Genomic DNA, 22,919 nt, shown 5'->3' on the forward strand with positions numbered 1-22,919 from the left:
ACTGTTCCAACACAGCCTTGTTTTACTATGTGCCAATTTTCCAATTTTACTTTCTGTGATTCATTTCATATTTGTTAATAAATAGGATGAGTGTTATAAGGAAATGATGCAAAATTATGTAGCACTTATACTTTACAGGGCATATTTGTTTCCTAACAATGCAAAGTATTCAGAACTTAATGTGCTTATTGCCTTTGAAAAATGGTCTGTAGAACTCTAGACTTCAAAGCCCATGCGGTCTAATCAGCAGCTGTACATAGCAAGCAGAAGTTGGAGTTTGCTGTATACTAGATTTATCTGTTCTTTTCGAAGGAGAGAAATCCTGTCTCCTCTTATTTCTTTTTCATTATTTGTTGACAAAGTGCTCAATCTTAAAAGTTGTATAAATATAAAATACTAAATAGTTGTTTTCCAGTTCTGGGGCCTAAATAGGTAGCACAGAGGTGAAGAGTACTTCCTGCTCTAGCAGAGGACCTGCATCTAGTTGCAAGCACCCACAGAGATTCTCACAATTGCCTGCAAATCCACTTCTAAGGAATCTGACTTTTCTTTTTCTTTTGTTTTGATAGTTTTCCATTCATTTATTAATTTAATCTCTTCATAGCCTGATCCAAGCCCATTCCCTCCTCTCCTTCCAGTTCCATGTTCATGCTTCTTCCCTTCATTCCTCCTAGCCCTCTTTTTTTCTCAGAGAAGGGGAGGCCCCCTCAGGGCTGTCAACCCACTGAGGCTCCTCAAGTCACAGCAGGGCTAAGTGCATCCTCTGCTACTGAGGCCTGACAAGATAGCCCAGCTAGGGGGAAGGGATCCAAAGGCAGGCAACAGAGTAGGGACAGCCCCTACTCCCGCTGTTAGGGTACCCACATGCTGACCATGTGGAACACCTGCTACACATGTGTAAAGGGTCTAGGTCCAGTCCATGCATGTCTGTTTGATCCCCCATAGACCCAGGTTAGTTTTATTCTTTGGGTTTTCTTTTAATGTCCTTGACCCCTCTGGATCCCTGTATCCTTCCTCCCACTCTTCCACAGAACTCCCTGAGCTCGGCCTATTGTTTGGCTGTGCATCTCTGCATCTGTTTCCATCTGTTGCTAGATAAAGCCTCTCAGAATACAGCTATGTCTGCAATCATAGCAGAGTATCATTAACAGTGACAGAGGTTGACTCTCTCCCATGGGGTGGGTCTCAAGTTGGGCCAGTCATTGGTTTGCCATTCTCTCAGTCTCCACTCTGTTTTTACCCCTATACTTCTTTCTTGTAGGCAAGGCAAATTTGGGGACTAAGGTTTTATGGGTGGTGGCCCCCTCCCTCCATTGGAAGTCCAGCCTGGCTACAGGAGGTGACCTTGTCAAGCTCCTTAATCCCTGTTGCTAAGAGTCTCAGCCAGGGTCATCTCCAAAGTCTCCTGAGAGCCTCTCCTATCCCAGAGATGCCCTCCCTCACCGATTTCCATTCTTTCTCCTGGTCCTCCCCCCACCCCCCGTTCTCCCTGCCTACATGATCCCCACCCCGGTACCCTCCCCATTCCCTTTCCCACCCAGTTCCTTCCTTGTATCTACTTCTGATATCTATTTTATTTCCTGTTCTCAGTAATATTCAGCATCTTTCTTTGGTCTTCTTTGGGTCTGGAGGTTGTAGCATGGTTATTCTGTACTTTATGGCTAATATCCACTTATAAATGACTATATGCCATTTGTGTCTTACTGCATCTGGGTTACCTCACAGATTTGACTTCCTCTTATGTTTTCCGTGTACTCCTGCTCAGATGTGGTGCACATATGTCCATAACAGGCATAAACATACACACTGAAAATAAAGACCTAATACATAGATATTTTTCACTCTTAGAAATGATGCTTCTCAGTTCTCAGATCACAGCCAGCTAGGTCCTGGTATGTAGTGTCTGCTGTTGCACAGACAGGCACCTTGGTGCCAACCAAGCTGCATGTTCAGTTTGCCAGCAAAAGCATGTAAACTAGCTTGCAGTTTGGAATATGTTCATTGTCATGTTTTGCTGTCTTAGTAAAGGATTGAAATAGAAATGTCCATTAAAATGAGCTGTTCCTGTCATATGTGGCCAAAGAACCTTATTAACCTTTGTTTTAAACTTTACCCTTTGATTGCTTTATCATAATTACCAGCAAAGAATGGGTTGATGAAATGTAAATGTAAAAAAAAAAAAAAAAAGAAAGAAAAGAAAAAGAGCAGCAAAAAAGAGCTGTCCTGTCTTGGGCTTAAAAACCATTAGAGATCTAGACTTAAACAACAGTAATAAAACAGTTTTAATATAAAATGACAAATTTCTTCAAGTTTTATGTTCTTTAGACCTATGTTTAAGAACCTACATGAAGTCTCTATAGCAGTGATTGATTCCCACCCTATGGTCACAGTCCCTTTGGGAGGCAAACGATCCTTTCACAGGGCTCACCTAAAACCATTAGTAAAAACACAAGTGTTTGCATTACAGTTAATAACAGTAGCAGAATTATAGTTTTGAGGTAACAAGGAAAAAAGTTTTATGGTCGGGTGTAATCAAAACATAAGGAACTGTATTAAAGGGTCGCAGCATTAAGAGGTTGAGAACCACTGTTCTAAAGACTGTGGACTCTATTCTCATCATCCTCTCTAGGAACCATGTAGGGCATTTCCATCCTCAAAGTGGAAAGAGCTGCCACCAGTCTCCTTCACTCAGTCACACTGACTGTATGGATCTACTTCAACATATTTTTAAGTCTTTCTGTCTGCTGGTTTGTCTCAGCATGTTTTGTTGTGTCCCGGTGAAGGAGCTAGCTGCCTCTGATGCCCAAACTTTAAAGAGAATAATTGCTCCTTGGTTTGTGATACTCACTACTTCAATACCAAAGACAGTACTCATTGCAGCTGCCTTAAGGGTAACGGAAAGTTTTCTATTAATCACGTAGATGTGGTAGACACCACCTTCCTTCTGTAAACAGTTCTTTTTCCACCAATGTATATTTGTACCACAGACTGGAGAAATTGCTGTAATTTATGACAACTTCTTTTAACTTGGATCAGAAATAGGGACATGAAGGGACTGGGTTGACATGTATTTAGGGTTTTAGGTCAGAGCAGATGAGATTAGGAATGCAAAATACCTTTAATTAATCCAACTCACATAGACATATTTTATTTCTTAAAGAAAATAATGACTAAGTAATAGATTGCAAATTGCCTCTGGAAGTACTTGTGTGCTAACAGTTTGTACTATCAATTAAAAAAAAAAAGAAAAAAAAAAGAAACCAGAAACTAAAATCTCCACAATTGAAATATTGAATAATATAGGCTGTTTAAAGTCATCCCTAAATCATCTCTTGTTAAGCCAAATGTGGGCATATTTTCTAGCAAATGTGTACAGTGTATATACTTACTTAAATATAAATGTTTAGCTTTAGTACTGATAAATCATTTTATATATTAAAACAGTTGTTGTACTTTCCATTTATAAAATAAGAAGTATCCAGGTCAGGGTGGGGTGACAGCATGGTAAGTAAGAATGTGCACATGTCCACTTGAGATGCTCCTGTCTGGCTTATGTAATTGGAGAACAGGGAGAGTCTAAGCCATGGAGTTGCACAGAACCTTTTGATGCTCTAGAAGAACCAGATCTAGACTGAAGGAAAGAAAAACATTGGGCGGTGGGGACTGCTTTAAGACTATCATTAAATAAAATGTTCCCCCTAATCAAGAGGAATAATCCAGCACAGAACTTCAGAATATAACTGTTTTACAAACGTTTTCCAAGAGAGAAGCTGAGCTGATTATCCCATGCCTGCCTAGAGTGCTTTTGCTCATTATGTCCTGTAAAAGCCCAGTGATCATCTCCAAAGTCTTAAATGCTCTCACGTGCTCTATCCCAGATCCACAGTACACCCGTTAGTTGGTCTTCTTTCAAAGAATTTGCAAAGTTTTCATTGCTACCTAGAAATAATCTGTGAGCAAATGTCTTCTTCAAATGAATCCGTGGTTTCCCACTTCACACTTTTGTTGCAGCCTTCTCCCTGAAGGAAGAAAAAAAGATGGTATTCACATTTAATTGTCATAATACTTTAACATAAAGGGTACACGATGATATAATAAGTTTTTCATATCTCCTTCCTATATCTGGGACCTGGTACCCTACGAAGTTTACATGACCTTATAGAGCCCAACTCATTTGGCTTCTTCATTGTCATGCTTTTTGGCTTCCTTGCAATTTTGCAAAAAGACAGGCTGGTCTTTCTATCTTGTCAGCCATCTCTTGACTTACTGCTTCTCCTCACTCAGATCTACCCCCAAAAGTCACCTTCTCTTCCTATTCACCACTCATCGTCTCAGCTCAAAAATGGTTCCCCACTGTATCATTTCCCAACTCGTTTCTCTGCTTTTGTTCTATGGTACCTGACACTGCCCATTCCTCTAGCTTTATTTTCTCTTTCCTCCATGACCACAACAAAACCTATTTCCATGAGCACGAGGAGTTTATCTTCTTTAGTATTCCTCTCCCAACAGGATCAATGCCTCGCAACAGAGAAGATACTCAAAACATATATGCTGAAGAAGAAACAGACAGGGAAGCAGAGAGGAGCGATTTCTTCAAAGCTTAGTTTTATGGTTCTTTTCCATTCAGCCGGAGTGAGCTTTTGTACATTCATTTCATTCTATTTACTTGGCTCTGTTGATAATTGACCACCTGTTCTTTACTATTTATCAGTATGTACATAATAAATTTTTCTTTTGAATACCATATTCTTAAGTTCAGGTTTTGTTTTCTTTAATTCCCTGAAATGCATAATATCACAGGATTAAATAAGTAATTAGGTAATAAAGACTCAACACTGCTTAAACATGCCTGCTAGGTGTGTTTATAGGTGCTGATGCTTTTCAGAAAGAAAATGAATTATTCTTAAATTATGACTTTCTAATTTTCCTCCTGACTTTTTTTTTTTTCCTAGTGCTAGGGCTTTGTGGATTCTATGTAACAATTCTGCTACCAGACTACATCCATAGCCCTTAGCTTTCTTCCAGTTAATTTTATTTTTTTGTCTTATGTTTAATGAGTTTATTAGGCATAGACTATTTGATTGAGTACACGACCTCTTCCTGCCACTAAAAGACTGGTAAATATCTAGACTTTGCTAAATGTACAGCTAAACTAAAAGGGAAGAAAAAAATCAATCTCATTCTGGAACAAGTAATGTAACATTTGGTTTTCTTCAAACAGGGAAGCTAAAAGTGAAGTGAACCCAAAAGCTTGAGTGTTCCTGCTAAGACACCCCTCACCACACCCTACACAAGCACCTACTAAAATCTAGCTTGTCTAAGGATGTAGACTGGGTTAAAAGTTGCTTTATGGTTCATCCTTTTCTTCCTCAGGAAAATACAAGATACAACTGTACTATAGAAAATTTTATTGCCATACAAAAAATTATTTCAATGTGATGGTATATCAACTTTGAAATTTATGTATTCACTTTACCACCTATGGTATTTATGTCAAAGACACAATTATCTTTTATTAACTGTGTTATTTCATGGCCATTTTATATTTGTAAGAAATAAGGGGAAAATAGAAAGAACTAAAGGGGACAGGAGCTCCACAAGGAGACAAACAGAGCCAAAAAATCTGGGCCCAGGGGACCCTACAGGGACTGATGAATCAACCACGGACCATGATTGGAGAGAATCTAGACTCCCTACTCAGATGTAGCTGATGAGCAGCTCACTCTCCATGTGGGTTCCCTAGTAAGGGGAGAAGAGACAGTCTTTGACATGAACTCAGTTGTCTTCTCTCCCTGGTGGGGCGACCTAGCCAGCCCACAGAGGGAGAGGATCCAGGCAGTCCTGACAGGAGTACGGGAGGAAGACCTCGCCTATCAGTAGACTAGGAGAAAAATATAGGAGGTGAAGATGGAGTGAGGGTGAGAACGGGAGGAGATGAGGGAGGGAGCTGCAGCCAGGATACAAAATGAATAAACTGTAATAAATGATAATAATAATAATAATGAAAATAGAAATATGATACATTTAAAACCTATGCATTTATTGACAACTAGAATGTCAGCCTATAAATAACTCTGCACCTCTTTATTAAGCATTTGCTCTATAGTGGCTTTTGGTGGGAAAAGAGATATGCTTTCCTTATCACAGAGGTTGAGATGGTGAAATTAATCTTTGTAACTCTTCCTCTCATTGGAGGAGTTGGGCCCTTTGTTGTGTTCATATTGTTCTAGGAAAGGCAGGAGTTGAAAAGGGGGCTTTGAGGAGCTGCCTTCATCATGGGGTTCTTTGCCCCCACAGAAGGCTTTGGAATGCCATCCTAAGATTCTCTAAGAGTAGAAAGTACTGTCTCAGTCCAAGTAAAGAAACCCAAATAAAGTTTGTCAATGAGCATATTCTAACTAACTAACTGACTAACTAACTATATATAATTATAGTATGTATATATACACATATATGTTAGTATGTAAATACATATAGCGTAGTATATGTATATTTATATAACATATTTATATAATACTATATTTTTGAGGTAATATGTAATTTCCATCTCAGGGCTATTCTTCAGTATGTAGTGCTTTGAAAATTTCAGAATATTTAACCATATTTTCATCCTCCAATAATCCAATGTTGTGCAAGATATTACAAGTATTTTTTTCAAATCTCAGAGTAAACACAAGCAGTTGTATTATTTTTTTCTTCTTTTGCTGCGATAAAACACTGACAAAAACAACTTACAGAGAGAAAACGTTTATTTGAATTTCACTTCTTCCTGATCACATCCTCTTATTAAAGGAAGTAAGGCAAGAACCAGGAGGCAGGAACTGAAGCAGAGAACACAGAAAAATGGTGCTCACTGGCTTTCTCTCTTCTTCACCAATCAGTTACTTCGTAGCTATGTATCAAGTCTTCTGCAAGCCCGTATATATAATCTTTGGTTGAATGATAATTAAAAACTAAATGGTTGCTTTAACTTTTTATGTTTGAGCAGATGAAGCTGAGGTAAATGTTTTAATTAGCTCATCTTTTTCAGTTTTTTTAATTAAATTTTTATTTTTTTATGTTAATTACAGTTTATTCACTTTCTATCCCAGCTGTAGCCCCTCCCCCCATTCTTTCCAATCCTACCCTCCCTCATCTCCTCCCAAGGCCCTCTCCAAGCACACTGATAGGGGAGTCCTCCTCCCCTTCCATCTGACCCAGGCTTATCAGTACTCATCAGGACTGGCTGCGTTGTCCTCCTCTGTGGCCTGGCAAGACTGCACCCCCATTAGGGGTGGCAGTCAAAGAGCCAGCCACTGAGTTCTTGTCAGAGACCGTCCCTGTACCTAGCTGCCATGGGAGGGGTTCTAGGTTATATCCATGGATGGTTCTTGGAGTATCAGTCTCAGAAAACACCCCTGGGCCCAGATTTTTTTGTTGTATTGTTCTCATTGTGGAGCTCCTGTCCTCTCTAGGCCTGACTTTCTCCCCCTTCTTTCCTGAGATTCCCTGCACTCTGCCCCAAGTTTGTTTATGAGTCTCAGAATCTGCTTTGATACACTGCTGAGTATAGTTTTTCAGAGGCCCTCTGTGGTAGGCTCTTGTCCTGTTTCCTGTTTTCTCCTTCTTCCAATGTCCATCCCGATTGCCTTTCTGAATGAGGATTGATCATCTTACTCAGGGTCCTCCTTCTAGCTCACCTTCTTTAGGTGTACAGGTATTTGTAGGCTTATCCTATATCATATGTCTAGTATCCACTTATAAGTGAGTATATACCATGTGTGTCTTTCTGCTTCTGGGATACCTCACTCAGGATGATCTTTTCTAGATCCTACCATTTGCCTGCAAATTTCATGATTTTCTTGCTTTTAATTGCTGAGTAGTATTCCATTGTGTAAATGTACCACAATTTCTGCATCTATTCTTCTGTTGAGGGACATCTGGGTTGTTTCCAGTTTCTGGCTACTAATAAAGCTGCTATGAACATGGTTAAATAAATGTCCTTGTTGTGTACCAGCAATGGAGGAGGGTTCTGCTTTCTCCACATCCTCTCCAGCATGTATTGTCACTTGAGTTTTTGATCTTAGCCAATCTGATGGGTGTAAGATGAAATCTCAGGGTCATTTTGATTTGCATCTCCCTGATGACTAAGGATTTTGAGCATTTCTCTAAGTCTTTCTCTGCCATTCCATATTCCTCTACAGAGAATTCTCTGTTTAGCTCTGTACCCCATTTTTTAATTGGATTAATTGATTTGTTGCTTTTTAACTTCTTGAGTTCTTTATGTATTCTGTATATTAGCCCTCTGTCAGATAGAGGATTGGTGAAGACCCTTTCTCAGTCTGTAGGCTGTTGTTTTGTTCTGATGACAATGTCCTTTGCTTTACAGAAACTTTTCATGAGGTCCAATTTATTGATTGTTGCTCTTAGAGCCTGTGCTGTTGTTCTTTTCAGGAAGTTGTTTCCTGTGCCAATGAGTTCTAGGCTCTTCTCCAATTTTTCTTCTAAGCGATTTAGTGTTTTATGTTGAGGTCTTTGATCCGCTAGAACTTTGGTTTTGTGCATGTTGATAAATATGGATTTATTTGCATTTTTCTACATGTAGACATCTAGTTAGACCAGCACCATTTGTTGAAGATGCTGTCCTTTTTCCATTATATGGTTTTGGCTTCTTTGTCAAAAATCAAGTATCCATAGGTGTGTGGGTTTATTTCTGAGCCTTCTGTTTGATTCCATTGATCCATCAGTCTGTTTCTATGGAAGTACCATGTAGTTTTTATTACTATTGCTCTGACGTACCTCTTGAGATCAGGGATGGAGATACCTCCAGATGATCATTTGTTGTACAGGATCATTTTGACAATTCTGTTTTTTTTTTTTTCCATATGAATTTGAGAATTATTTTTTCAAAGTCTGTAAAGAATTGTGTTTGTATTTTGATGGGAATCGGCATTGAATTTGTAAGATTGCTTTTGGCAGGATGACCATTTTCACTATGCTAATCCTTCCGATTCATGAGCACAGGAGATCTTTCCATCTTCTGATATCTTCTTCAATTTCTTCAGAGACTTGAAGATTTTTTCAAACAGGTCTTTCACTTGCTTGGTTAGAGTCTCACCAAGATACTTTATGTTGTTAGTGGCTATTGTGAAGGATGTTGTTTTCCTAATTTCTTTCTCATCCCTTTTGTCTTTGGTATTCAGGAGGGCTTCTGATTTTTTTGAGTTAATTTTGAATCTAGCCACTTTGCTGGAGGTGTTTATCTGCTGAAGCAGTTCTCTGGTTGAATTTTTGGGGTCACTTATGTATATACCATCTGCAAATAGTGATACTCTGACTTCTTCCTTTCTCCATTTGTACTAGGACTTCAAGTACTATGTTGAAGAGATGTGGAGAGAGTGGACAGTCTTGCCTTGTCCCTGATTTCAGTGGGATTGATTTAAGTTTCTCTCTATTGAGTTTGATGTTGGCTATAGGCTTGCTGTATGTTGTCTTCACTATGTTTAGCTATGTGCCTTGTATCTCTGATCTCTCCAAGACTTTAAAACATGAATGGGTGTTGGATTTTGTCAAATGCTATTTTGGCATCTAAGTAGATGATCATTTAGTTTTTTGCCTTCAGTTTGTTTATATGGTGGATTACCGTGATGGATTTTTATATATTGAATTACCCCTTCATGCCTGGGAATGAAGCCAACTTGGTCATGGTGGATGATATCTTTTATATGTTCTTGGATTCAGCTTGCCAGTATTTTATTGAGTATTTTTGTATCAATGTTCATAAGAGAGATAGGTCTGAAATTCTCTTTTTTGTTGGGTCTTTATGTGGTTTAGGTATCAAGGTGACTGTGGTTTCACAGAATGAGTTTGGTAACATTCCTTCTGTTTCTATTTTGTGGAATAGTTTGAAGAGAATTGGATAGCATTTCTTTGATTGTCTGGTAGAATTCTGCACTGAAACCATCTGGCCCTGGGCTCTTTTTTTTTTCTTTTTGGAAGGGAGACTTTTGATGACTGCTTCTAATTCTTTTGCGGATATACAACTATTCAATCTCTCTATCTTGTCTTGAATAATTTTGGTAAATGGAATCTATCATGAAAATTATCCATTTCCTTTAGATTTTCAAATTTTGTGGCATAGAGGATTTTGTAGTAAGACCTAATGACTGTTTGGATTTCCTCAGTGCCTGTCGTTATGTCCCCCTTCTCATTTCTGATTTTCCTGATTTGGATAGCTTTTCTCTGCGTTTTAGTTAGTATGGCTAAGGGTTTGTCTGTCTTGTTGATTTTTCTCAAAGAAGTAGCTCTTGTTTTCACAGATTCTTTGCATAGTTTTATTTGATTTTAATTTATTGGTTTTAGCCCTGAGTTTTATTATTTCCAGCCTTCTCTTCCTCTTAGGTGTGTCTGTTTTGTTTTTGTTTTTTTTTTTTTTTCTAGGACTTTCAGGTGGGGGCATTAAGTTGCTTGTATTTATTTTCGACGGCTCTTAGTGCTGTGAATTTTCCTCTTAGCACTGCTTTCATTGTGTCCTATATGTTTGTATATGTTGTGCCTTCATTTTCACTGAATTCTTGGAAGCCTTTAATTTCTTTCTTTCTTCCTTAATCCAGCTGTTATTGAGTAATGAGACGTTCAGTTTCCATATGTTTGTAGGGTTTTTGCTATTTCTGTTGTTGTTGAGGTCCAGCTTTAGTCCATGGTGGTTAGATAGAATACAAGGGAGTATTTCAAATCTTCTTGTATCTGCTGAGGCTTGTTTTGTGAGCATTTATATGGTAAATTTTGGAGGAGGTTCCATGAGGTGTTTAAAAGAAGGTGTACTCTTTTGAATTTGGGTGAAAAGTTCTGTAGCCATGTTTTAGGTCATTTGCTTTAAGACTTCTGTATGTGCCTTTATTTCTCTATTTAGCTTCTGTCTAGATGATATGTCCCTTGGTGAAGTGGAGTGTTGATGTCTCCCACTATTTATCTTTTTCATTTTAAATCTAGGATTTAATCCATGTTGGTGAGCGTTTAAATCCCATGAGTGATTTTCTCACTGGCCCACTGTTAGCAGACTGCTGCTCAGACTTGGGCCCTATTAACAACGTGACACCTTTAGGGGGTGTTTGCATTCAGAGTGTGTATACAGTGAATCTTCTAGAAAGATGTGTGAAAGAAAAACCATAAGGGCTATAGTTTTTATAAAATGAAGTTTGAGAAGAAGGGAACATTAATTAATAGAGCAGCCTGAAGCCGATGAGTCACTTAAGTAAAGCATTGTCCTGCTGGGTGTGCCACTGAGCTTCCCTATAGCTCTGTGTAAGAAACCGTCCTTTTCTCGAGTATGCTAGACTTCATTTTCTTTCTACTGTAAGACCAAAGCCAATAGAGCTTTGTAAGATTAACAAGACAAAAGATCTAAAAGTGGCTTCTGTTTACCGAGCAAACAGAACTTTTGAATCAGACTTTACAATGATGTGTGACAGTTAAAGAGCATTGGTTTAAAAAAAGAGTAAGAAATAGCCTTTAAAAAAATCTGAGTGAAAAATATCAAATGTCCACTAAGAGTAGTGTTCTTTCATTTTTAAAATGTCAGTATAATTTTTCTTCCAACAATAATTATAGAGGTTAAATTCTTTTTTGCTGAAAGAAAAGTAATGGACTCACAAAATTAAAACAATGGTTGGTGGCATTTTAAATTTATACCTAAAGGTCACAATTAATTTTCGTCCATTCCGAATTTTTGAATAAAACTGAGTTCTAGTATACAAATATGATAAATTATCCCTAAAGAAATATGAGTAATTTTCATTGTTATTTTTATCTTTGTATTTAATATTTAATTATGCCAGGCTTTTAGTCTACTTGAGTTCCAGAGCCAGATGTAAGGTCCTTAGCTTTTATGTCACATACTGATAATTTGTAAAATGAGGTATGAGGGGATGACTTAAATTCTGATGTTGGAATTACATATTTTTTCCAACTAATGCCTCCCTCCACCGTCATTCTGTGTGTGTGTGTGTTGTGTGTGCATGCACACTCAGGCACCTGTGCCTGTGCAGGGAACAGCCAACTGTGTTGTTCCTCAGCAACACTCACTATATTTTGAGATGGTATCTGTCATTGGTTTGAAGTTCAACAATATCCAGATATCCGGTTGTATCTGACTCCTCAGCACCTAGAGAACAAGTGTACCAGATTTTATGTGGGTTCTGGGTATCAAACCCAGGTCTTCCTTTTTGAAGTGCCAAACTTCACTGCTAATCATCCCGCATACACAATAAAAACATATATGCTTTTTAAAAAAGTAAGAGTATCTGAATTACCATAGATCTTTTTGTTTCAGTTTTGTTCATGGAAAAGTGCTTTTTGGAAACTTATATCCATCAGTGAGCTTGAATCTTAATCCCTTACTACATAAACTACTATTGAGTTTCTTGACCTTTATTTCCTTACTTGTATAATTGGCAATTTGAAGATCTACTTAAATAGCACTGTTGTGAGAATTACTGGAGATATTTATGAATTTTGCAAAATGCTGTTTCTCTTTTAGCAAAAGTTCATAATCATCAATTATTCTTATACCATGAAATAGCTTATCTGCTTTGTTAAATAAATAAATGTTAAATAAATAAATGTATGGTATAAATCATATTTTTTATAATTTCCAGTTTTTACTTGATGGATTAGATTCTTATCTTCTTTCCAACTTTCTTATATTTCTTTCTGACAGTCAGCCTGTCTCTCAGTCTTGTAATAAAGGGGAATTATTTATGAAACCATTTAGATATGAGCAAATAGCTTTAGGGAACTAGAAGTCTGGATTGTTCACTTAAAAAAAAACTAGAATAAAAATATCTTAATCATTCATAGTTTATTTCTGTTTTGATCCCCCTCCCCCACTGAGTTTATCTCATAGTCTTTGTGGGAATATTTATCTAGCATTTTCTTATTAGTACAATAGTTATCCAAAGCCCTTAAAATTGGATGTGGCTCTAGGTCCCTTCCGGTACCCCTCCTTGTGTTGGGCTGCATGATTTACATATTGTTTGGCTCTTGGTTCTTGAATGCCTCTGAATGTCTGACCTAAGCCAACATCCATCACGTTGTGGACATTGAATGAGAGTACACGTGGCTTTCAGTTAACCTTGGATACAATGATGAGTGTCTCACCATAAGAAAGAGAGATGAATGACTGTGGAACTAGGCCCGATGGGTAAAGGTAATCCAGTGTTAAAGTAGAACATCAGAAAAGCATTTTATCTGTTTGTATTATTAGATGTTATATTATAAATTTGCACATAGTTCTCTTGTAAATCCCTTTTGCTACCAGGCAAGGTGCATATTGGTATGGTCTGAGCACCGTGAGTAAAAGTTCACTGTCTACTGAGTCTATGTCACAAGCTATCCCAAGAAAGAAACAAAATAGTACAAAACAGTTCCTTTGCTAAACGATGACCTAATAAAATAGCTTAAACTAAAAGACTTTCCAAACCCAAATTTGAAATTCTAGCTATAACTGAAAGTAGAATTAAAAACATGTACCCTGGAGAGTGACGTGGCGTCCCTCTGGAAGGGAAAGTGAGTAAAAATGTTTTCATTTGGTTTGTTTTTGTTTATTGTTTGTTTTCAGTCAAAAAAGATGTACTTACAGAAAGTATCTTAAAATCAGATGGCACCCTGCGTTCCTCTCTAGTGCACATGGCCAGTTTCCAGTGCTGTTTCTCCATCTTGTTTTGCTTGTTGCTCTTTACTGTTTCCATCCAGGTCATGGTGTGTCCTAGTGCTACTGTCCCCGCAGCTGACCCTCCTGCCTTGCAGACCTTCCATATTGAAATGGCTTTTCAATGGTACAAATGTCAGCGAGATGGGACCAGACTCTCGAAGCCTGTTATTGAACAAAGAGGCTATACTTAACAATACCGTTATGACCTTGAAAATTGCTGAGGGTGGTTGTAGGGTCTCTTGAAAAAACAAAACAAAACAAAACAAAACAAAATGAAAAACAAAACCTAATCACTTTGTAGTGTATATATATTTTTAAACATAGTAGTATGAATGATAAGTACATACAATTTTATGTGTCAATTTGAAGATTAAAAGGATAACATAGTCTTCATCACTACTGGAACAGTGTATAGTGTATTGACAATTTATAGACAAAGGGTTTTTTTCTACTCCAAAATTGATTGTAAAAGTCAGAGAATAGTGATTTGTGACTTCTAGACCTACCTTCTCCACGTGTCACATGGCAGCTATCCATGATCTTACTATATCATGGGAATTTCTCTATAAGCCAGATACCACTACACAAACTGTTCTGGGCTACTAACAAATGTCTGGGGCAGTGATGTATACTTCATAAGCAGGTAATTTTTGTATTTGAAATTTCAATTTTGTATATTCCAAGACATCAATGGTTCTTCATGTTATCTGCTATGACATAGATAGATTTTACTAAGAATATCCCAAACTGTCCTCTACAACAAAGATTTGATCTTATAAACTTAGAGTCTAGTATAATAATAATGAATGACAGAACTTGTAGAATATTAATTTTTAAATAGATCCTAAAAATTTCGTACCTAATTTTTGTTTTATGTTGACATTCTTATAATTTTTCAAATTTATAATGAAAATGATTCCCTAATTGAAGGGTCCTACTGCATATAGAGACCGAATGATAATTCTGTTAGTCCTAGTTTCATGATTTAAGACATAATGCTTTTTGCTTAAGTTGATTTCCTCCTCATCCTGACAAACCATCCACTAAGTCTGTTGGTGTCCTAAAGTTGAAAATTTAGGCACACATGAGAGAGAAAGAGAGAGAGAGAGAGAAGAGTGGTGATAAATAAGAAAATAAAAGTATGGAATGCTGTCAAGAAAGACACAGATCAAGGGCACATGTTTTCCTGGAGATGATTTGATTCCAAAAGACATGCTTTATTATCTACTTTAATATACAATAATAATTACATGTAACTTTCTCCTGCAACTATTAGCTTTGATAAAAAGATACTTTTGTATTAAAGATTAGCTGTTAAAAGTCATTCTTGAAACATTATTTTGCATCCCATTTTAACATCCTACTATTTTCCATTCATATATTACTGTCATTTAGAACCAAAGTATTTCTTCTTTGGCAATCTGAATTTTACTTCTACTGTATTACTCCCCACATTTGTTTTCCCTGAAGACTCAAGCAGGCAGGAATTCAAAATAAAGATGATCTCCCCTTGGAAAGCACACATTAAAAGCAAACCTTATGGTAGGGTACATTAGTACAGCAGGAAATCTCTGAGCCTGCCTTCAGAATATGAAAGTTTAGACACATTAGCTATGCCTTTGACGTGTTAGCTATGCCTTTGCTTTGACATGGGAACTTGGGGCAGTGATACTTCCCATGGATGAGCGTTCACAAAATGAAGGTATTGTGACATGCTGTAGAGGTGTCTGTGTTAAATAAGAACCTTCCAGTACACAGAACAGGTCCACAGCTCAGACATGCTAAGTGCTAAGCCTGGCTTTTACCACCATCTTATGGTAACTGTCCTTTCACTTATCATTTGAAGTCATAAGTCTAACCTAAGCTATAGGAAATGTTTTAATGAATTCTGTTTTTGCCATTTTTCCTTCCTCCTTCTATAAATTTGTTTGTATTTCTCATGCTCACTTCGAATTCATTGTTTGGGACAGCATCCTAAATGCACATATTTATGATGCTCACTAAAGAAATTGAACAGAATGAATAATGATTAAGTTGGAGATATATTTCTAGTCACAACAATATGAAACTTAGTCTACATTAATATCAGAATACAGATGCATGAGCCCTGTGAAGCATTATTGCTTCCTGGGTTAGCCATGCAGTGTAGAGTGTACCACAGAATGATAACATGAGAAAATCAAAGTGAGTATTTCTGCTACAGATTTTCCCAATGAGACTGTGTTCTACTAATGCGAAGCAATTCCTGTGGCTACTGTAGGATTCAGGTGCTTGGAGTAAGGCCTGGAAAACAATCCATCAGAAAGATTGTATGATATTAGAGCCCAAATGAATTACTGCCACATTACTGGAAAATTCAATGAAAATTATTTTTCTGTAATTTTGAAAGAGGCAGTGTCTAGCAGTAGCTCAAGTGGCCTTTATAGACTTTATTTTTATTCATTCAAATGTTTTTAATTATTTTGTTTTTTCCTTCTTTACCTTTTTCTGTGTTTTTTCTTTAGCCATTCATTTAGCTTTTAGCTAATTAGAGTAAGTCTTGCCAGTTCTGCATACCTGTGGGTTACTTATGAATGTGTATGTGGTGATTATTATACACACTAATAATGTACAAGATATGATGGTGTGGCCTAACATACATCTTTTCTTGTTAACATGAACAATAGTTTAGCAGGTAATTTAATATTTGTAGAACAAGTCATACTGCCTTCTAAAGAGAATCTAGGAACTTTCACACTCATTTGTTTGTATAATTATAATTTATTGATCTTAGCATGTAAGTTTATAACAAAAGATGGCATGGAAGTACTGTTTCATGCTCTCTACAGCTTTGATTTGAGAATTTCCCTTAATCTTTTAAGCACCTCAGCCTGGGCAAAGAGCAATTCTTGACCACACTGGGGAAAAAAAATTTCAGATTATGCCAGTGAGAAGCAGAACTATGACTTAGTAAAATAAAGAAATGTTCAGTAGAGCATGGATATGGAACAATCAAAGGAGAGCCTGGCCTGACTATCCTAATAGTGATCGTGTGTAGAAGTTTTGGAGCTTTTGGAATTTCATTGTTCTTTGGGGTCTTTAAGGACCTTTTTCTCATTTGTTTCTCTTTCCTGTGTTATGATTAAATTTCAGGGTAGATTCAGAGGTATCTTGGATGGAATTGCAATCCAATGAAACCAGGAACAAGTAGATTAAGCAAGGGTTAAGTATATGTCCTTTACTGTGAATGAGGTTTCTTGTAAGAGTCCTAGGAAAGGCAGGTTTGCAGTTGGGGAAAAGGGCACTGAACAAGTGTTAATTGTTTCAGTTCTTGATTCCTAGCTGCTGAGAGTCTTCAGCAAGACCTCAGAAGTGAAGATCTTTTATTGCTGGTTCCTGTGTCTTTATAGTCCCTGTTCTCCGCCCCCCCCCCCCCGTGTCCTCATAATTCCCCCTGTACCATTTATACCCTTCTTTCAACTGCTTAATTGATTTTGATGAATAACATTTGAGTATAGCATGTGTAGAGCATAGCGAAATTGTTAGGGTACTTAAATAATTCTTTCTGTTGCTGTTTTTTTTTTTTGTTTTGTTTTTTGTTTTTTAGTATAGGTTCTGTGAGCACTAGGATGGCTTGGAAACCCATTGTGTAGCCAAAGATGACCTTGAACTTCTGAGCTTCCTCCCTCCATCTCCTGAGTGCTAGGATTAGAGATATGTACCACCAGCCCTGGCTTTAGAAAGTGAAGAAAGGACTTCACAGGTAGGAAACTAGATCCTGATCGTTAAGGCTACATTCCCAGCCTTAACCCTTCCTGTTGAAATTTTCTAGCTGAAATGTGAACTTAGGGAACACTAGTGACCCTGAATAAGAAGCTATTTGTAGTGTCAGCTTTTGAAGTAATTTTTTTCTGTTTATAAGTACCATTTCCAACTCATGTGGACATATATATCTATGTTTTGTCCTATGTTTAATCCTATGTTTTTCTTAAGCATTTAAACATTGTACCCAGTTGGCCAAGTTAAATCAGTATTGCTTTCTTAAAGATTCATTTGTTTAGAATGCTTTCCTTAATGTAAGTTAAACAGAACATTGGAGTAGACAGCTCCTACTTTCTGTTAGTAACTGTGTTTAGACAATAAATTTCCAGAAGGAATTACCCTTCCATAGTCCACAACAAGAGATGCCACAGGAGCAAGGTTTGTGTTTCAGGAACCTAGACTTTGCCAATCAACACAGCACTCAGCTCAGGAACCGTCTGCCTCACAGCTGAAAATAATTTGTTATCACCAGCACTGGACCCCTTCTCACTTTCTGGCTTTTGCTAAGCAAGTTTACTAGCACCATTGGGCAGATTGCTCAGTAAAGTAGTATAAGCTGCCAGTTCACCTGTGAAGTTGAGTGATTCCTTAGTTTACAACAAGGGCTCCTGGGTACTTAAACTATTAACAATATATTTCAATTGTGGATTTGTGATTTCTTGGTTTCTTTTAAAGAGCTAGTTTTCTATTGAGCTTTATTAGCATTTATGATCTAACACCAACTTGACATATGCCAGAGAAAGACACAATGTTGTTTTGTTTTACCTGGCCAGTGTTGGCATAGAAATGATCAAAGGCAGGACAGCTCTCCAGTCACTGTGGGAGACTGCTGAGGGAGCACATTTGTGTAGTGTTAATGGAATGAGTTTTGGCTGCGTATTGCCACATCTGGTTTGCATTATGAAAGCAGAATCATAAAATAAAATGAAAAAGCAAGAAGAGCATTGGAAACATAAAAGAACACAGTATTTGTTTTTCTTTACAACAACGGTTATACTTTACCTCTTTCAGAACAAGACTTCTTTGAGACGGAGCCTGTACTGTGTCTCAGTCTACCGGTGGTTTAAGAATCTAATACATAATACCCAGCACTTAAAATACATTTAGATTTTACCAATTTGACTCAGTCTTCAGATAAAGACTGAGTCTTTCAAGTTGTGCTTCTTATAGTTATCATTTTCTGTTACTTTGTCTTGAAGTGTGCTTGCTTCTTCTTTGTAAAGAAATTCATTTGAAAGTTACATCTTAAAATGTCTTCATAGTTTACTCTTCCCTCTGAGTTCCCTGCTGGACTAAACTATGAGAAAAGAGAACGTATTTTCAGTTTTATTAGTGCAATTTGTATATAACACATTTAGTGTTTGTGTATGTGTAAATTGTGTCTGTGATATTAATACAGTAAATCAAAGTCCTAACTTAAAAGCAAGCACTGAGCTATACTTACTGTACAAGCAGGAGAATCGAAGTTTTGATCTCCAGAACACACGTAAAGCTGAGTGTGTATACATGTGTCTGTAATCCTTGTGTAGCTGTGTGAGTTGAAGTCAAGAGAATGTCTGAATCCCAGGCCTGTTAACCTGTGTATACAGCAGCAAGTAGAATGGTCACAATGTGGAAGATAAGGACTGACACTTCTGTTCTCTGACCTACACATGTCTTATGTCACTTACACATCTGAACTCATACACCTGGACATGCACACATATATAAATGCAAAATGATAATAAATAGCAAACATCAGTTTATGATATTAAATATCAATAAATGTATTGTTACTCTAACAGCAGACCTAAAGTTTTGAAGTAGAGATTTGTGGGGTTGTGATGAATTGCTTATAGTGTTTTTGAAACTTTGGATCATTAAAGATGACCTTATGCACCACAGTAAATATTTTCTAATATTTACATATTTACATACAACATTCTGTGTAGAAGAAAATTAAAGACCTGTCTGTCCTGCTATTCCCGGACTGATTTGCTTTTCCCTATCTACTTGCCATTAAGTTTGAACATTTTGCTTTGTGATTGCCCTTTATATGTGAGGGCTTAGGGTGAAGCCATGATGGGGGCCACGGATGAAGAGTAGAATGAGTGAGTTTTGCACCTCTTGATCACTAGCTCAAAAGCAGAGGAGGCCCCCTGGGATTCCTCTTGAGTGGAGTTTTACAATATAAAAATTCAAAACAGGAGTTCCCTGATAGAATTTTTGGGGTCACTAATGTATACTCTAATATCATCTGTAAATAGTGATACTGTGACTTCTTTCTTTCCAATTTCTATCCTTTTGATCTCCTTTAGTTGTCTTATTGCTTTAGCTAGGACTTCAAGTACTATATTAAAGAGATACAGAGAGAGAGAGTGGGCATCCTTGTCTTGTCCCTGGATTTAGTGGAATTGCTTTGAATTGCTCTCCATTTAATTTGATGTTGGCCCCATGCCTGGCTCTATTTGATCACCTCCCCTGAAGAGGTGGCTTTACTAGGCCACAGAGAATGACTATCCAGAGAGTCCTGATGATAGCTGATTAGATAGGGCCAGATAGTAGGGGAGGAGGACCTCCCCTATCAGTGGACTAGGGGAGGGACATTGTGGAGGAAAGGAGGGAGAGTGGGACTAGGAGGAGATGAGGGAGGGGGCTACATCTGGGATACAAAGTGAATAAATTGTAATAAACAATAGTAATAAAGAAAACAATTTAAAAAGCAGTTTACCAATTTAATAGTCATTAAATACTGGCAATCCTAAACATTTCTTGTTTTCAAACCTGGAGTATTTCTGAGGATACAGTGTTCCCTGGTTTCCCTCATTTTTCTTGTCATCCTTGTTTGTTCTTTCTGAGAAATAAACAGATCCCCTGCTATTGATGCTTCACCTCCCCCTGACTATTTTAATCTCTATTTTCTCTGTGGAGTGCAGTGTTGACAGAAAGCAACAGCACAGAAAGATTAAAATACACATCAGTTAGGTGAGCAGGCTGCAGGACATCTCTCAACCCAGTGTTTCTGCTGCAGCATGGACAGTGTAGCTGGGACACATGCTTAAATTACTAAAATTATGCCTTTTCTCTGTCATGAGGAAATTTGGAACAGATATCTGTCAGAATTCTACATCATTCTGAATTATGTGAAACATAATGATTTTTAATATCATTATGTTTTTGTACCTACAAATAAAATATTCTACTTTTGCATTATTCATGATGATTAATTTTTTTTTAAACTTGGGCTTTTTAGGCACAAACTTTATGATTTGCCGAAATGAATTTTTCAGTTTAGTTAACAAATTCGTTAATAAATGGAAGCTTTGAATTACATAAAAAATAATTTGATATTGGCTATCAGCTTGCTGTATATTGCTTTTATTATGTTCAGGTATGGGCCTGGGGGTTGCAGAGACTGATGCACCAACCAAGGACCATGCATGGAGAGGACCTAGGCCCCCTGCTCAGATGTAGCCAATAGGAAGCTCAATATCTTTGTTGGTCCCTTAGTAAGGGGAGCTGGGACTGTCTCTGACATAGGTGCTTTTGCCTGCTCCTCATCACTTTTTTCCTGGCTTGGTGGCCTTGCCAGGACACAGAGGAAGATGATGCAATCTTCATGAAACTTGATAGGCTGGGGTCAGTTGGTAGGAAGGAGGGCTTTCCTATTCTGAGAAGAGGAGAATTGGAGGGGAAGAGGGAGGGGGTATGGGAGCTATGATCGAGATATAAAGTGAATAAATTTTAAAAAACAAATTTAAATTAAAAAATTGAAATAAAGAGATAGATAGACACAGTTAACCTCTCTGAGAAGCCTTAAACCATGTTTTAGCTGAGTATTGTTCTTTTTCTGAATTACTCTAACCCATAGGCTTATGTTTAAACCTTTTCAAAAGCATTTTTGTTGAAAAATAATCCTTAATTTTGTTCTTAGTAGGTTTTATATGTGTTTATAATATGTTCTGATTACTTCCTGTACATCTTATAAATCTCAAATGTGAATCTCTATCTTTCCCATTCTCAGATTTATGACTATTGGTTTGTTTTGTAATCCATAAAACACCCTCTATGAAAAAAAGAAAAGACAAAAATAAAGAATAGAAAAATAAACTAGGATGCCTAAGTTGCCCTCTCTGCACTGCCCCAATATTAGAGATACCAAGGATCAAAACAAACCAAAAATCAAAAACCAGACCAAACCAAACCAAACCAAACCAAAACAACAACAACAACAACAAAAATCCCAAAACCTGTGGTTATTTTTGGCCATATCTTTGGAATTTTCCAACTCAAATCATCTAAGAATATTGTGTCATATTTATTCTGTGCAGTTCTCACTACTCAATTTTCAAAAGATTGCACAGGGAGAAGGCATTTCTGTGCCTCCCATGATGAACAGAACTAGTTTATTATTTCCATGTTTTTCAAACAATAAATCTAATTATTCTTTCTTCCTTCTGATACTGTAAATTGTGTTGGCCTTAATTTGGGACTTGCTAGTCCAAATGATTCTTATGACCATTGTCTTGTTTTATTCTTTGTTTTTTTATGGTGGCTTTTATTTGTCTGGCCATAATTTTGCATGTTACATTTCCAAAGCAGTAGATACATTTTACAAAGGATAGAACTGAAAGCACTAAGTAGCAAATAATGCATCAGAAATACAAAATATATTTTTGTGTAAGATTGCTCTTAAATTTAAAAGCTTGTTCTGCTTTTTGAGTTATATTACTATAAATTGTATTTTATTTATTTACAAATGTTTATGTAATTTCACAAAATACTAAGTGACAATAATTTTTGTATTGAGTATTCATACACAAATTAATGACTAATCTGGGGAAACTCAGGAATGTTTATGCAAGGAGACACAATTTCATAGCATTCTTCCTGATCCTCTGGCTCTGACAATATTCCCTCCCCTCTTCTGCAATGTTCCCTGAGCCTTAAGTGCAGGAGTATCTTGTGTATGTATCCAGTGGGATGAGGCTGCTCAACTTCACATTTGATTATTTGTGTTTTCCTGTAGTGTTCTCTATCTATTGCAAAGGTAAGTTTTCTTGAGGGGGGTGAGGACTGAGTTATCTGTGGGTGTAAAGAAAAATACAGTGTATTTAGATATTAGAATGATTTAGTAAAGTGACAGTTGTTAAGTTCTCCATTAAATGATACTTCGCTAACACTGAGTAGCTAGCTAGATTTCCATTAAGTTGTTTCCCTCTTGTTGAGTGGGTCTTATGTCCAGTTAGGGTTATTGATACCTCCAAGGTATGCTTGCCACTTTTTCTCCAGAGGGTTACTATGCCACACTGTCAATTGATGTGGTTCATAGGTTTCATAGCTGGGTAGGACTTTTGCTTACTTTCCTCCTTTGGAAGTTTGCATTAGTCCCTTCTGATACCATAAAAACTAGTCTTCGGGGCATTCAGTTCAATTTCAATTCAGGGGC

General features: G+C 37.2%; 1 protein-coding gene across 10 annotated transcripts in view; it reads left to right on the top strand.

Annotated features, from left to right (window-relative positions):
* Positions 1-22,919, top strand: part of Gulp1 (GULP PTB domain containing engulfment adaptor 1) — a 265,567-nt gene that overhangs the window by 120,626 nt on the left and 122,022 nt on the right. For 2 of the 10 annotated variants that reach the window (XM_060368321.1, XM_060368323.1), the window contains exon 2: positions 17,277-17,432. The exons of the other annotated variants lie outside the window; for them this stretch is intronic. The gene's annotated coding sequence lies outside the window, so the exon portion shown is untranslated. The remainder of the gene's footprint in view (positions 1-17,276; positions 17,433-22,919) is intronic. 10 annotated transcript variants of the gene reach the window in all.

This window comes from Meriones unguiculatus, chromosome 15 (genome assembly GCF_030254825.1).
Source record: "Meriones unguiculatus strain TT.TT164.6M chromosome 15, Bangor_MerUng_6.1, whole genome shotgun sequence".
Classification (NCBI taxonomy): domain Eukaryota; kingdom Metazoa; phylum Chordata; class Mammalia; order Rodentia; family Muridae; genus Meriones; species Meriones unguiculatus.